This window comes from Zonotrichia albicollis, chromosome Z (genome assembly GCF_047830755.1).
Source record: "Zonotrichia albicollis isolate bZonAlb1 chromosome Z, bZonAlb1.hap1, whole genome shotgun sequence".
Classification (NCBI taxonomy): domain Eukaryota; kingdom Metazoa; phylum Chordata; class Aves; order Passeriformes; family Passerellidae; genus Zonotrichia; species Zonotrichia albicollis.
In genome coordinates this window covers 61,704,040-61,720,828 of record NC_133860.1, presented here as the reverse complement: position 1 = coordinate 61,720,828, position 16,789 = coordinate 61,704,040, and the positions used below count along the sequence as shown (strand labels likewise).

Below are 16,789 nucleotides of genomic sequence, written 5' to 3'. Positions count from 1 at the left end.
TGGTTTAAACACAAACTGACTTAGAGCTTGTCAACACAAGGAAGCTACTTCTTCGTGTAATGTGTAATGTAAAGTAATTCATGCTTAAGAAAAAATTTCATAAAATAAAAATTGTAAAATAAATTAAACATCCAACGAGCCTCTGACCACGGGCAACCTAGAGACAAATTACCACACTGAAGTTGCGAAACTCTTGGTGGCAGTAAGAAAGAATGCCTCGTTAACTAATAAAAGACGTGGCTGGTGCGGAGATGGGCTTCCCCTAGAACAATCCAGGAGCACCCAAGGACGATCAGCACTTAATAAGTATCATCAATCAAGACAGCCGAAGCCGTTAAAAACATTCATCTGAATACACACTTCTCCTGACATGATCAGCGCCTGCCACTACCCAGGAAACAGCGATTGTCCAACCCTACACAGAAAAAAGAAACTTCATACACATGCAGGGTAACAAAAGAAATGGGGGCAGCTCTGCCTCAGGCAGAAAAAAACTGTATAAAACAGCCCTGCTGGAAACGGCATTTGTGAACAGAGGGAGATCCGATGTGGTAGAGATCGGATCCAGGTTCACCCAGCGCCGATCCCAGGCTCGACGCTGTCTCTTTGGCTGTAGCTTCCACGGACCGTATTTTTGGTCGCAAAAATTAAATCTTTCTCATTTATTAATCTGGCTTTTTTGTTGGTCATTTAGAACATTAATAAGGAAGAAAGTTAATTTACTGCTGAGTACTATTCTTCTGTGTACACATGCAGTGTGCATGGAATAAACTACTATTCATTCAAGCTTGAAATGAATATTTGCTCAGGGTTCAACCCCTGAAGACCATTCAGTTCAATGTAGATCAGACTTGCAAGAGATCTAGTGAAGACTAATCAGCTGAACACTCTGAAATACCCAGTTTTTCAAAAGTGATGGAAAAAGCTAGAAGAAAACCATAGGATTCCTTCAAAGTTATGTTTATAGTAGTTCATAGTAATCCGTAGTAATCCATAGTAATTTGCAATTTGCCGAACAACTGGCAGGTTAGCTGCTTGGAAGTTAACTTCTAAGCAGCCTAGGCAAAGGCTCTTCCTATATCAAAGATACACAGGCACACAGGAAGTGCATTCTGCTGATAGTCAGGCAGCTGTTAACAGAACCATTACATTTTCAAAAGGAAAATGAAGCCTTCCTGGTGCTTAATTTCCTTTTCCATGCTGTGCTGCAAAATCTGTTGGCCTTCTATCATTCCTTTCCTAATATTAGGATTTCTTTGTCAGCTAAACTCTTCTGACTGGTCTGGCTCTTCTATTTTCAGCTTAACTGTTCTACCCATGAGCTCTTCTCTTTTCTATCCAATTTGATGTCCCATCCTTTCTGACTTAACGCTGACTAAGGCAGGCACGTAAACCTTCCTGAAACATTACAGAATGAGATGTATACTCAGTGGGAAGTGGATAATTTCAAGACATGGCAGCATGGTCTGAAAATATCTCTCTTCCAGTTGTATCAGTTACAGGTTTGGAATCATGAGGACAATGGTCTGACAGCTTCAAAGTATGTAGACTCAGATTTCATAAACTCTTTGCACATGGGGCTGCCTTTCTGACTGATCTGTAAATAATAGAAGATAAAGCTTGAGCTCTCTTGCCAACACTAAACTGTGGCTAGTAACAATTCTTGGAGAGACCCACGCTGAGCCCCTGTGATTCTGGGATTTACATAAACATTTAGATGCAAAAAGACAGAAGAAACTGTCTGATTCAAATTACAAGTAACATAATCTGATTTCTTCTGCCAGGAAAGCCATGGTACAGGGGAGCCCTAGCCATAGTGCAGATGCCCTTAGAGTGTGTTAAAGAAGAAGGTTTGGATCTATTCTTTACAAAGACCCTCAGTCCCGTACAGCCGTCGTCCTGACAAGAAACCAACAAACAAACAACAAAAAAACCCCAAAACCACCGCTTTGCCCAGGCTAAAAAAGGGAAATTTGAAAATAATGTGAAGAGAAAGTTCCAAATAACTTAGAGGAAGAAAGGAAAGGATGTTTGTCCCTTCTGCACATGCACTTGGGCAAGGCTGTTTTTGAAGGCAGAGGTGGTGCAGGTGGAGTATGGAACTGTAGGTCTTTCTTCCCTCTCACAGAATTTATGTACTGATGCACTACAGAACTCAGAGGGCAACAAAGGCTCCACTGCAGCAGACAAAGCTGAAAATGCTGCTGATCTTGGGTGGGGCTTTTTGATTATTTTTAACAGCTTTTTTTGTTGTTATTCTCACAGTGACTGAGCAGAAGCCTGTGGAATGCTTTCTAGAATGGGTGAAGACACAAAGCAAAGCAAATTAATTTTTTCTGTTTGGTGTATGTACGGAACAAAAAATGTTATGCTGGTAAATGCAAAACATTACTTTCACCAAAGGTTTGGGCATCACTTAATTCAACATGGCCTTATGACCTAGAACTAGACAGAACTTTACAAAGCGTATGGCTAATACTGAAACAAAAACATTGCCCTCTGTCAGCGAAGACTCATCCTGACAGACAACCTTTTTAATCAATATTACTAAAATTCCCAGCCAGAAGTCAATATCCTTTACTATATGCAGGAATTAGAGAAAAAAGCTTCACAGAATAACAGAATAAGTAGAGTTGGAAGAGACCCTCAAGGATCATTGCAATTTCTGGCCCTGCACAGGCCATCCCCAAGAGTCACACCCTGTGCCTGAGAGCATTGTCCTAACATTGCTGGAACTCTGTCAGGCTTGGTGCTGTGATCACTTCCGTGGAGAGCCTGTTCTAGTGCCCAACCACCCGTGGGGTGAAGAACCATTTCCCAATATCCAGTTTAAACCTCCCCTGATTCAGCTTCAGGCCATTCTCCCAGGTCCTGTCGCTGGGCACCAGAGACACAAGATCAGTGTCTGCCCCTCCTCTTCACCTCAGAAGGAAGTCTTACCAGTTTCTTCCTTCAGACATGTTCAGGCGAAGCAAGTAATAGGCACATCTCTGCAAAACCCTTCTATTCTCTTCTTTTCAGGAAGAGGATTTTCCCTTACATTCCACAAAGTTCCAGGTGACCCCAAGGGGGACACAGCTGTAAAGGCTGATTGTGCACTTTACCGTAAGTAACTCTTCTTAGCATGTTAAAGGCCAATTCAGAGAACTACTTTGGTAGCAAGTGAAGAATATCAAAAATCACTTATGAATAGAGAACCTCTACATTGTTTATTAACTAGGATCACAGTATGCAACTCAGCAGCAAAACCCAGACTTCTTGCATCTATTTGCATTCATATATTTGGTAATAATATTAGGTCTGTAAAAATGTATATACTTCACCTGTCTTTTAATGGCACTGACATCAGCACATAGGACAATTCTAGCCAAGACCCATGTCCTGCATCTGAACTACATCAAGCACCACATTTAAGATTCATATAATGAGATAATGTAAAAGCAGGAATAATGTGTTTACTCCCTGAATGGCAACTGAATAGAAAAAAGAAAGCATACATTAAACCTACATAGTGTTTCTGTGACATGGCCACCTTAATTTCATAGATGCAATATTTCCTTTAGGAATAGCTGAAGTAATACAATTCCTGGTAAAGTGTGATGAGCTGTGATGATTTCATACCAAAATGATGTGAATTATTTCAGATGAAATTAGGGGAACAAAGAGAAGGCTTGAGACTGCTTGATAAAGTCTGTATTGCATTGTAGGAAGTAGGGATAAATTAAAAGAGCAGAGGTTCAGCCACATGATTCAGAATTTTATTCAGGTCAACACTAAAATGTCCAATTTGTATTTTTAATGGCAATCAGAAGAAAGAAAATTACCCACAGATTTCCAACTCCTAGATAGATGTATTTATTGTCTGTTTACTACCCAGAATTCTCAGCTAGCTAGGTCTCAAACCCAGGCAGCAGCTTTCAGTTACTGCTAACTGGTAGCCATACAAAAAAATGAGAGAACAGAATTTCTTACACAGAAAGAATTGTTATTTACATGGTGCCCAGAGCATGCTACAGGCTCCAAAGGGAAAGTTAAATAATGAACATATGATGTAAAGCAATAATACTTCTCTTACTGTAATAAAAATGAATGTGTTTGCTTCCCTAGGTACAGGGCTGGTCTCCACATTCATTTTGCTACTGAAGTAAGCCATGTGTTTTTAAATTGCAATGCTGGAGAGGTTTGTTTTGTTTTATTTTCTTTCCGCATTAAACCTCTCAATTCCTCAGCCACAGAGCAGGAAGAGATTACTGAGTTCAGCACAGTTCTTGAAGTCAGAAAGTGTTACTTCTCCAATAGGAGGGCTTTTGTTCAGATGACAAGGCTGTTTAGACAGTGTAGATCTGTAAGCTGTAAGGAACAATTAATGCCAGAGAAATTAGCTTGTTCTTTGTGCTCATCAGTGTATGAAAAAAGAAAAGCTGCATAGTATTAATAGAAGAATTATTTAAGAGGTAAGACACATCCATAGCCAAGCTTCTGCAGTTCCCTGTTATTTCAGACAGGGCCAATGATTGTGCCAACAAACTCCAAACTGTAGCTGGGCATGACCAAAAGACATTCTTTGAATGCTCTTCTCTTGAAATCAAATGCAAGTGCACACCTGGGTGCTTGCAGGCTCTCAATCTGTAGCATATGTGTGCACACTGCAGGACAGTCCAAGCATTTAAATGGAGCTCAGTTGAGAAAAGTACCCAGATTACTTGCATGTATAGAGAAATGTTCACCATTTAGTTTAATCACATGTTGGACATCCATTTGAAAACAAAGAAACAAGACAACTCCATTTTTCTGAGAGAGGAAACTTATGTTACAACAATTGACTTCTACTTATGTTCTTTTTGACTTCACATTCTTCATGCCATTTTGTTTTATTATTTACCTCCATACCAATGCAAAAGCATTTATTATTATAATTTCATTTATTACATGTGATAATTGCCACAACACATTTTAATGTTTGTACCCTAGTAATGCATAAGACTTCCAGTTAGTAGTCATCTTCTGTGTAAGCACCAAATATAAAGACAGTTATTGCAGCATATAAGAATTTTTCACAAACCTGAAGCAAACACATCTATGTTTGCAGACTGTGAACTTTTATAAAAAATTAAATCACTTTAGCTCCATACCCAGCCTCATATATTTCACTAAATCATTTTAGAAATCTATTTATAAGATCCCACTTACATGACTGAAGTCTTAATTTCAGCCTGGAGAGGCTAATGGGAATATTCCTGCTAATGAGGAAAAAAATCTGACCAAAAAATCCCAACCTTGAGATAAGAATGTGTCATTCTAGTTCCTAATGCTTAACTCCTAATTCTCAAAGGGAAGCTGAAAATGAACACTTAAAGATCCTAACTGCTGTGTTTACTGCACAGGACATCTACATGAGGTATAATTGGAGTTCTTGCCTTTGTAAGTCAGATAATGAATATTCCATTAAACAGGGCTCCAATTACGCTTGCAAGGAAACTGAATTGGAAATCTGTGCTATTTTTAAAGACAATGCCGTTTACAATAAAATTCCAGCTCAACTGGCTTAGTTTCCAGGCTGTTGAGACATGTCCAGTCTTGTCAGAAACATCATAGGGGCACGAGCTTTCTACCACCCAGTATAAGATATCCTTCTCAAGAACAGCCCTCTTACATTTTAAGCTGTCCAAATTCGAAATGTAAAACCATCTCAAAATACAGTAGGAGAGGAATGATGTTTGAAAATGCTCTACCCGATTTTCAGCACAATACTGTGAGACAGATTAGGAGATGCACTTGCCTGAAGCACAACATCTTCCACTGCTGAAGTCTGGGATTTCTAGCTACAAGTCTGAGTCACCATTGAAGTGACACAAGGAGGGACAAAGACCTGGAGGGACAAGAAGTAAGGGCAAATGAAAAGGTAGCACAAAATTACAAACACTCATAAGCACAGACCCAGAAGAAAATACATGACAGGCAGGGTATTTTGAAAGAGATTGAAATACTATCTCTGGTATACTCCTCTTCATAAGATTGTTTTATCTACAGCAATTTTAGCTTGTAATTCTGTCCTCCCAAGCATGCTGACACTTCTTTTAAAGTATGAAAACTGTTTCTTCACTGGTATGCATGCAAGTCCACAGCTACTACAAAATTCAGGAGACAATAAAATAATATTAATAATTGTAAAGCAGATATTCTCATTATCCCGCTAAAGACACAAAAATTACAGCTTTGGTAAACTTTTTATTCATGAGGAAGTCAGAAGATTCACTTTTATGTTTAATGGCCCCCAGACGGTTCAGTACTTAGTAAACAACAATTGTTCAGTTTCCCTTAAATATCCCTGAAGTGAAAGAAAACAAATGCAGGTGGGAAATCTACATAAACAGCTGTGGGCAAGGCAAGGGAAGGGGGAGGGGAAAAAAAATATCAAAGACTGTAAAGCTAATATAATGGTTACATTCCTACCACCTCCCTTCATTTCCTATGGCAAATCAAAATATTTCTCCTCATTGTATTTGTGCCTTTTTGCAGCATAGGGATGACCAATAAACATCATCCTGATAACAACAGAGTACTGAGAAAAAGAGAAAGGCAGAGAGAAACCATTCGGTGCTTTAGAAGTGGAGAGAAGAAAGTCTGTAAGGGGACAAAGGGTGGGATTCCAGTGAAAAATACAAAAACACACCAAGAAAAAAAAAAACAAAAAACCACAAGAGTCAGGGAAAGCTTCATAAGCATTTATAGCAAATCACAAAGCTGCTTCTAAGACTGAGGAGACATTCTTCCTTTTTAATGCTTCATTTTACATTGCTGTCCGAATATCATGGTTTCTGAAAGTGTATGCCACTTAAGCTTAAATAGCTAAATAGGAGCATCTCTACCTTATGAAAGAATAAAAATGTGTCTTCATTTATTTTGTAAGTGTTTAATGACAGACTGTACTTACATTTCCTTTATGGAGTGGTACACAAAAACCATGACTGTGAATTATGTTAAAAATGTTTGCATTAAATTTCCTTCAATTTCATCTCTTCTAGACCAAAGGAGGATTGTTGAGTTGTGCTTTGAGACCTTATCCTTCTGTTGAGACAATTAAAAAGAAAAAAAGTAATTACAGTGTCAGAAATATCTACAACCACTCCTGAAATTGAGCTAGAACTCCCCGTGGATAATTTGTATCTTCAATCCACAGGCCACTTAGGATCATCTTTACCATTCTTTATAGCATTGAAATATATAGATGGTGTGTTGTAACTATGTACAATACAAAAGAACAAAACTCGTCACCTGATTTTCCTGGCTAATGACTACAGGGTAAATTCATGGAAATAATACAAAAAGTCAAATTGAGACTAGGTAAGTTTTACCTAGAGGAAGCATATATTTAAACCTCCTCAAGCACAGAATTCAGCCCCGCTGCAGGATTCATGTCTGGTCTCAGTAAACACATTACAGTGTACCTATTTTAGCTCTTTTAAAAATTTTTGTGCATGCCTCATCACTGTGGTTTTAACACTATAGAGATATCCAGCTCTTACCGAGCAAGCAAATATTGTTTGCACCAAGAAAAGACCTCAGAAAAGTATTCTTTTTACTGTTTTCTCCATCTTATACTGTAAGCTCAGAAAAGAATGGTTTGGTGTCGGTCTGGAGGTTTTGTAAGTCTCTTTTGAACACTTTTGGTTGATCCAATATCAAAATTCTCAGTAGAAGTAATCCTTTCATGCTAAAATCCATCCCGTATTGCTGCAAGCTTTGTGCCCAACAGAAGACACATTCAGGCAGCGTTACCACTGGGACTACTGAAAATTACTTTGCAAGGTAATTGTGGTGCCCACAAGGACGGGCTTGGTTACGATTTTGCTTGCAGCGTTTAAAGGAAATGCAGAAGTATGGTTTGCAAGATCGGAGGCGCTCTGCAGGAGTGGAAAGCGAGCAGCGCAGGCGGCGCACGCCCTGCGGCAGTGACCGGCAGTAACCCGGCTCTCAGCCACCCTCGGCGAGCAGCGAAAACACTCGCTCCCCTTGCCAGCTTTTGGGATGAGCAAGCTCCAGAGTATCCACACTGCGAGTCGTGCGAACACATAACCTCTCGGCTGCAAAATAGGTGGTGATCGCGGGAGCCGAGCTGACGAATGTAACACGCACCGGCTTCTGCTGCACGGGGGAGTCCGCGCTCCTACTGAAGGGACACTGCCACCCGCGTGGCTTCCCGGGGGAAAGGCTGCGGGCCTGGGGGCGCTGGGGCAGCAGATGGGCTCGGGGTGTGTGGCCGGAGGAGCAGGCTGCGGGAGTGCCTCGGACTCGGGCAGCCTGACCGGCAGTAACCCCGCCGCCAGCGCCGCCAAGTAGGTGAAAAGTAACTCGGAGTCATCGCCCGCGGGAAGCGCTTCCCCCGCCCGCCTGGCCCGCGGGGACCGGGCGGGGGGGCTGCCCGGGGTCGGGGCAGGAAATGCGGGGGGGCAGAACAGAGCGAGAGACGGGGGATGGGGCGACTACGGAACAGGGATTGCTGGTATCGGAGCACAAAGGAGCCAGCGCCCCCGACTTGTGCTGGTCCTTCTCCCAAAACGCCTCGCCCATAGGAAAAAAAAGTGGTTTGTGCGTGCCTTAGCCGGGGAGAAGGAGATGGGCGGGCCGAAGCCCCGTGCCTGTCCTTTCCCGCCCCCAGCCGTCTCCTAGCTGCTGGCTGGGGGCGAGGAGTGCAAACGGAGCCCCCCGGACAAAAGAAAGCACGGCTCTGCTTCCACCGACCTCCCACCAGCTCCCCCCTCTCGAGAGACCTGCCGCTAGTCCGGGCTGTAGAGGTGTCGGGTGCTGCCACGTCCCTGTGGGACACGAGTCGTGCTTCGGTCACATGTGCTGCTGCCGCTCAAAGCCAAAGCCAGCCCCAGCCTCCGGGCGGCCCCGCGCTGCGCCGAGCCTGGCACCAGCTGCGGCTGCCTTTCCTTTATGAGCCACTCTGTGCAGACCTTTATTACTAACAGTAAGACTGTATTTACTAACTTTAGTAAATTATTGGTATTTGACCAGATTTTCATCTCTGAGGTGACAGAGACAAGAAAAACGGCGTCTCTTTAGACTTACTTTTTAGTTGTTTATGATGTCCCTTAAGGAGCTTTGGGTAATTCATGCTGCTGCTAATCCAAACAGACTCTGACCTCCATGTTAGTTTCCATCATGTGAAAAAGAATCATAAGCTTTCATATACATATAATATTGTGCATATGTCTAATTATGTGTATAATCAGCATTTTAAGTGCTAGATTCCTTGGTCCTAAGCATCTTCCCTGTGGATTGTGGTTAGGGACCAAAAACTATTCTGGGGAGAGGGGTGCCCTGGGCCAGCTGCTGTGCTGTGGCAGGGCCAGCCAGCAGAGGTGTGACTCGAGCGATGTAGCATTCTGCCCGGGGCAGGACCGGAGCGCTCCAGTTGGGCAGCTGCCTGTTCTGTAAACAGCCACACAAGGAACTTAAAATCCCACAGGGACGCCAATAAATCTCCAGCTTTTTTTGCTCTCTTTCTTCACACAGTGCTATAGGGGGCATTTGTTTTGTAAAATATTAGAAGGAGAGTGGCTACTGTCAATAGTGGCACAGCACAGGTGCTGTAATAGAGACAGGCTTGCAGCATCGCACCGTCTGTCTTCATCTCCTCTCCCTCCTCTGGAATTTAATTCCTACTAAGTGTGAATAACTTACTGAGCTATTTCAAGCTTTAAATGGTACTACAGTTTACAGACCACAAAGGGAACTGGTGTTTAATATTTTTTGAGCTTTGGATTTATCAAGAGACAGGAGATAGTCATTATTACACCCAAACAAAAATACACCGCTAGGAATTCTGCAGGTGCTTTAAAGCTGCACATAAAGCTATATGAGTGAAAATCTTGGTGGATTCATCCTACATCACCACTTCTGCCCTTTGTAAACACAACATATAAGATATTTCAGGGCAGATTTCATCTCAAAACATGCATTTGACTGCATATTAGGCCTTTACTTGATTTAACTATATGTCTTAAATTAAGTAGGTGTGGTGACAGTAACAATATGTAAAAAACATCATGCCATTACTCAATAGAGTAAGTTTCTAAACCTGTGTATCAATTACATCTATGTGAATTCCTTCCATCTGCTTTCAGTGTAGAGAGATCATCTACTTGTTTCAAAGGCTGACATGACCGTGTTTCTTCCATAATGAAAATTCTGTGCGTACTTAGCTTTTTTAATTCCTGGGTGTAATAGTCTTCTTTGCAGATGCCTCAGAAACAATTGTTCCAGGTACTATACCAGTCCTAAGGAAAATAAAAGTGTTTAACCTCACAGAACAAAGAGCTCTCCTGCAACCTGAACATGCTGAAACAAAACATTGCTGCTGCAGAGGACAGCACAGGGGGCTGAAAGTATATTTCAGTAGAGGAGGAAAAATAAAGGTGGTATGAACCTTCAAATTGCTCAGGAAAGAATATTATTTCAAAACCCTTCATGTTTGTGTAGGCATTTGGACAATGGCATTCCTAAAAGCATACCATTTCTGTCTTACAGCACCCTCAGAAGTGCTAGATACCTCACAGAACAATTTGAAAGTAAGTTCTGGCTTGAAGTGTTTACAATCCATTTTCCCTAAACTTGAGCAGGTGATGTAAAATTCAGTTCACAAAGTGATTTTAGCAGACATTTTAGCATTTCATTTCAGAATGCTGGTTCAGAATTCAGTTTACAGAAAACTTCTCCAAGTGTTCACCTTGCTTTGCTCTCCGAATATGTCATTAAATTTTTACCAAAACCAGTAAGAGAGGAGTAGATCTTGCTCAATTTACTCCTGAAAATCTCAGTTATTAGGAAGCTGGTTACCAGTAAAGTTGCAATCTAATTTTACTGTTAGGACCTGTTATCCCTGTTACACAGCAAAAGCTTGGCCTGACCTCTCCCATTAAAATTAGACCCTCCATTAAGTATGTTTAGTTAAAGCACAGCTTTGTTTTCATGATGGATCATGCCTCACTGCAGCTACTTAAGTGACATGCTGCTGGTTTTGCCTTCTGTCAAACTTTCCTGCTGTGGCTTTTCCCACTGTTTTGACTTCTGGAAGGCCATGGGAACATAACAATGATCGACTCTCATACTTATCCTTTACATTGATAACTGAGTCAGGCAGTCACAGAAGAATATTTGGAAGAGCATGAGAAAGGAAGGTAAGCATGAAGAAGAATCACAGAATGGAAATGAAGTACAGGCCTCACTTCACATCTGGAAACTTAAAAGTGATTTTAGGCCTAGATCCTCATGCCCTGTTGAGCTCTGCTCACTGCATTATGGGAAGAGAGGTGCAACTCTTTCCATATCCCTCCAACCATGCAGACACCTAGTGCTCAGTGGGGGCTGAGCTGCATGGGAAAACTGGCAATTTCATTCCTCTGGAGCTTTTTAGCTGAGTTGTTAAAAAAAATCTGTCCTACATAATGTAAATGTATTCAGCAACACAGCACATTATTCTTGATGAAGTCATATGGATACTAGGCTAAAATTTGCCTCTAATTTTCTCTGAGCATACTGCCTGCTTTCAAACATAAGGTGAATGACTTATTGTAACCCCAGATTGGTTTCAACACCAAGTGATTAAGCCGTGACATGGAGACAAAGTAAATTAAGGAAGTGGTTTCATAGAACAGGCTGACACATGACAGGCACAGAACTAATTCTGTAGCAAAAGAGGGGTGAGTCATGCATCTGCTACATGTGCTTTGGTTAAATTCTTGCAGATCTGTATCTCTTGTACACATAAAAACAGGAGAAAAGGGGCTAAGCTTTCACATCAGGCTTGTGTATAACAGTACTAGTGTAATAATGCAAGTGTAGCAAAACCTTCAAACATTTCTCCCCATTGAACTAGCTGATGAAATTGAACATCCATCTTACCTTATGGGAGCTATAACTTTCCCATCAACTGCTGCTTTCTCACCCTAGCTCCCTTTTGCTTAGAGAGCTGGATCTCCAAAATCATTACAAGTTTGCAGTAGCTCAGCAGGCCAACACTTTTCTTTAATTGTCATCTGTCATATCCCAGAACTTACATGGATTCCTTATCTTTTATAATTTCAAAAAAGGAGAACCAGATTCCAAAACTTCACCCTGATCAGTTCAGGGGAGCAGATTCACCATTATTAGGTGACAGATTTAACCCATATCCCTAGTGAACTGCTGATGAAGGAAGATAGGTAGAGGTAGTTCCATTCTGGAGAGATGTAAAACTGTCATCTTGTTGTTTGTTATGAATAGATAAAGTCTGACTGATACAAATAGGTGGAGTCTGGTGAGCACATGCACTTCATATTCCTCAGTCTATCCCCAGTCTGTGCTTGCTGAGACATCATTTCATCTCAAGTCAGTTCAGTGTAGAAGGGGATTATGATACCCACTGACTAAATACCTCTTGGAGGCATCTGCTTTTTCTTTTATTTTTTTTTTAATGTACTGTATTCCTAGTACTGCAGCTACATGGGCATATACCATGATGCTTTAGATAGGGAAGAGACTGGAATTGTAGTGACCAAACTAAAGGAGATGACAGTGTTAAATAAAATGCCTCTATTGCCTTGGCTTTGCTTCTTCCAGATGCCTGCTCACTTTAGCATTACTCAGGAAACAAGTCAAGGAAGCATGTCTCTACCTTTTCCCTGAAGTATTTGTACCATAATTGCAGCTGCTCTGTTAGATTATCTTCAGTTTATACCAGAAGGTCCTGTCAGACAGTCACAAAATGTGTTCTATAAAGGATCACTGCACTCTGAGAATTCTGCTGTTCCCTGACCTTCACATACCTGCTGCACTAGAAGCAGCTGTACTTCTCATTGATCTAGCATGCAAGTATCTACTCTGCTGCAACCACTCCTCACATTTCACATGTCTGATCTTTCCAAGTTCTTCCCCAAAAACTGAAATCCCATTTGCACTGAGAGCACTTGCTTTTACTGAATGGACTTAGCCTTTCGTCACCCTTCCTTAGCAAAACCCCCAGGTACTAGCTGCTTTTAAATAGATTGACATTGAACTTCCACTGGTTCTAGCAATAGCCACTGTTGGCAGGCTGTTGTTGCACAAGGCACACACAGCTCTCATGCACACACAGCTCTCATGCACACTTAGGATATTTCTCTTTCTTAATTCAGCTGTTCTTCTGTTCTTACATATCTTCTGCTGCTCTGTTGTTAAAGAACTTCCTCAATTTCAGCCTAGAAATGGCTTCATTCTGCTGGGTGATAAAACAATGAGCTGCATTTGTGTAATATCTCTGAACTGAAGTAACCCCTATGGAGAAGTCTTTCATTATTGTGAGTGCTGGAAGAGACCACACAGCAGAACCAGATCTTCCCACCCTGCGTCCCAAAAAAAAAAAAGGGAAATACAAAATCCTGTTTTCAGCATTAAACAGCCAAAAAAAGGATTCAATTTGCAAGGTAATACATGTTAGAGGGGGCAAGGGACAGCTGGGTTCTGAAACACACTGGATTCATTTTGGAACTAATGATCTAGTTATTAGATGCAAATGTAAGGAATTTTCCAGGATGGAAGAGCCAAATTTTAAAAGCTATTTCAGTGTTATGGAAAATCTCCCAAAGAGCTTATCAGCCTCTTCAGACTCCTAAGCACTCTGTGCTTCCCCTCAGAGGCACATATGTTTCTTCAGCCTGGATATGGAGATACTCTGGCAAATGTGTTCCTGTAGTTCTCCCTAGTGTACTAGCTGTATCATGTCATGATGCTCATCTTAAGAGTGCTTTCAGCAAATTTTGACAAGAGTTTTGCAGTGAGTGAGGACCAACAGGACTATACTGACACAACAGCTTGTAGGTTTTCATTTCCCTGTAAAGGCTGTGGGTATCTTAAAGGCTCTCCTCTGTAATGAAAGCCCAAACTGGTTTAGTAGCCCAAGGCTTTTGAACTGCCTCCTTTGCAATAGCAAGAAACCAGGTAGGAACAGAAGGGCTTTTAAATATGAATATTCACATTATGTCACCTCAGGCAGAATTTTAGCCCTAAATTTACTGACTGCATTTTCTAATAGCAATCCTGATGAAGGCAGAGACCTACCAAATCAAAGAAACAGCTGTTTCCTTTGGAGTTTTTTTCTCACTGTGTGATTTTGCAAACAAACTAGAAGGACAGCCTTTTGAAAACTAAACAGGATTTGTGGAGAAGACTGTTTAGAGAAAGCTCAGTTGCTTTGCTGGGCAGAGTGATTCCACAGACTGAAGGCACTCTGCAGCCAGCTGCATGATTCTTGTTTAGGAATGAGAAGCTGTTTTCTTCAAGAAGTTCAAGAGTGCAACAGTCACAGGCATTGTCTTAATTATTTTGACATTGAGGCTAAACTTTAGTTCAAAGACTCTGAAGTCACAGTGCAAGGAGAAGTGGAATTCAAACAACCATGGCACACTGTCTCCAGAAGAGGATGAGACTGGTTTTACCTGCTAGATTTATATGTGCCAGCCCACAGTCATTTGACCTATATCCTCACCTCAGCCACTCTCCTTCAAGTTCCAAACCCACTTGCTTTAAATGGTGCAAGGACAATATATAGTAGTCCAAACATCTGAGCACTCCCCTGAGTGCCTATATGCACTGGTGAATGGTGCAAAGAGCAAGAAGCTTTGCCTGTCAACCAAGGGTTGAAATTTGGCTATAAAGGGCTCCACTGTACCCTTCAGCCTGAGCTGCATGGGTATATCTGGCCATTGCTGCTGGGTTTTATAATTAAATAAGCATTTGAATCACTGGTAGAGAATCAGAAGATTGGAACAGGGAGAACAGTGCAATCATCTCTTACACTGTCCCAGCTGAAGATGAGTTGTCTCTTTATTCCAACAAAGCCAATTTATTCAAAACCAAAGTAACTGCTAGCAAAGATAAGGGAAGTTTGGCCCTTGCTACAGTCCCTTGATACTCTTCTATTTCATGTATATGCATTATGGGATTACAGCATGCACTGAAACCTTCCTTTCTCCAACACAACCCTTCACAGCTGCCAGCATAGAAACATGCCAAAACAGGGCCAGGACCTCCAGCTATATATCAAGGTAGGCAGAAAAAGAGCCACTTAACCATAAACTCCAGAGCTGCCTTGAGCAACAAATTCCCATGGATTTGTGCTTTTTCTTTTTTCTGTCCCACCATATGCTTGGCATATTTCACGAGTCCCAGGCATATAAATAGGTTTGCCCAACACAGAGATATAATTCTTTGAATGTCCATGAATACTAAATAAAAAGAATAGATTATAATAATTTCCTTCTCCTGAATACATAAGTCAGTCCCCTAAAGTAAATTCCTATCACTATTCATGTCTGGTTGCATTTATCTAAATATAATATCTACAGCACTTACCATGTGCACATCATTATTCAGGGAGTTTTGTCAAAAAAAGTTCCATCTATTAGTGTCAGCCTCATTGACCTGATGTATATCTATCATGGCTCGTTAATCATACATTAAAGACATGTGGGTGTGGTCAAGTTTAGTCCTGGCGCAGGTTCTACTTCAGCAGGTTTGAATGTCACCTCCCATTAGGATCATTTATTTCCAGAGGAAGGTAACACCTTAGGCTTTTCAGGAAGTTTCATTGTCTTTCACATTTTGCCCTTCACTTCATCTAAGTTTCAGTCATCTCTTCCTGTTACAAATGTGCTTTCCCTAAAGTCACGTTTCATAGCATCAGCCAGAGGGAGCACTAGAGAACAACTCGTGATGTTTTTGGCAGTCCAACAGTGAAAAGTAATAGGCTAGTGAGCTCACTTTCTGCACATTTTCCATCCTTAACCCTTTACAAAGGTAATTGTCATCTTTCAAAGTTTTATTCAGAGTGTCCACAATACTTGGGGGTGGTGTTGAGGGGTGTGAGGGAGCAGGTGGCATGAATGCCACAGACTAGTTTTACAAATAATTTATAGTTGCATATTTGTTGGAGTCACACGTTCTATTGGAGAACTTCTGCATGCATGTCTCAGATCTTAACTTGAAAACCTGATTTTTGGCTAGCACAGATTTTTGCTCGTTATAACAGATATTACAACAGATTCCTGATTTTATACACATATAGGGCATTAAAGTAAGTTCATCCTTGTCTATCAGGAGTAAGCAGGCCTACTAATATTCTGTGAGAACAGTTTAGACTACTTGCATCATCCAGCTTTTAATTTTCTATTGTGAGAAATAAATATTAGATTTTGCAAGTACTTACACTTTGAAAATCTAAATGTGAGACTGTTTCTGGGAAGTATTGAAAAAAAAATATGTGAACAAGTCAAAAATTAGGACCATGAAGGTATGTTTCTGCAATTCTCCTTATTCATTCACTTCTGGTGTTTCAGGAAAAAAGATTTTTTCTTTTAGGAATGTGGGGGCTCTCTCAGGTAAGTCAAAATATAGAGCACAAAACCACATGTCTCAAGAACCCAGAGGCTCTGTGGATATCACTTCAGTGCCTTACCTTCACACGTGTTTGCTATCCGAACCATCTTGTCTAACAGGACTGGCCCTGTCTTATTATTCTATACAGCAGCTAGCATCATGAGGGTTTTATTTAATGGGCTTCTCTCTACAGGCCATCTTTAGTGGGCCTATATGCAGAGAATATATGTAATAGTACTGACATTTGTTTACAAATTCTGTAGGAATAATTTTATTATTGTTTTTGATCAGTGCCAGACAGAAAATACTAGAGAGATTAACTTCATCTAGATGTTCCACAGAAACAGATGCCATTAAGATAAATAAGAATTAAAAGCCTCTCTGTATTACT

General features: G+C 41.1%; 1 long non-coding RNA gene across 3 annotated transcripts; it reads right to left on the bottom strand.

The window, feature by feature from the left end:
- Nucleotides 1-3,510: 3,510 nt before the first annotated feature.
- Nucleotides 3,511-8,926, bottom strand: LOC113459172 (uncharacterized). 3 transcript variants are annotated; one of them, XR_012578126.1, is made up of 4 exons: nucleotides 8,137-8,379; nucleotides 6,935-7,068; nucleotides 5,780-5,869; nucleotides 3,511-4,350 (listed from the first exon to the last, which is right to left on the bottom strand). It is a non-coding gene; the product is annotated as an uncharacterized LOC113459172 (long non-coding RNA). The 3 variants fall into 3 exon arrangements; XR_003380114.2 differs by lacking the exon at nucleotides 8,137-8,379 and adding an exon at nucleotides 8,743-8,926 and having other exon boundaries at nucleotides 3,512-4,350; XR_003380113.2 differs by lacking the exon at nucleotides 8,137-8,379 and adding an exon at nucleotides 8,772-8,926 and having other exon boundaries at nucleotides 3,513-4,350.
- Between the last annotated feature and the right edge of the window lie 7,863 nt (nucleotides 8,927-16,789).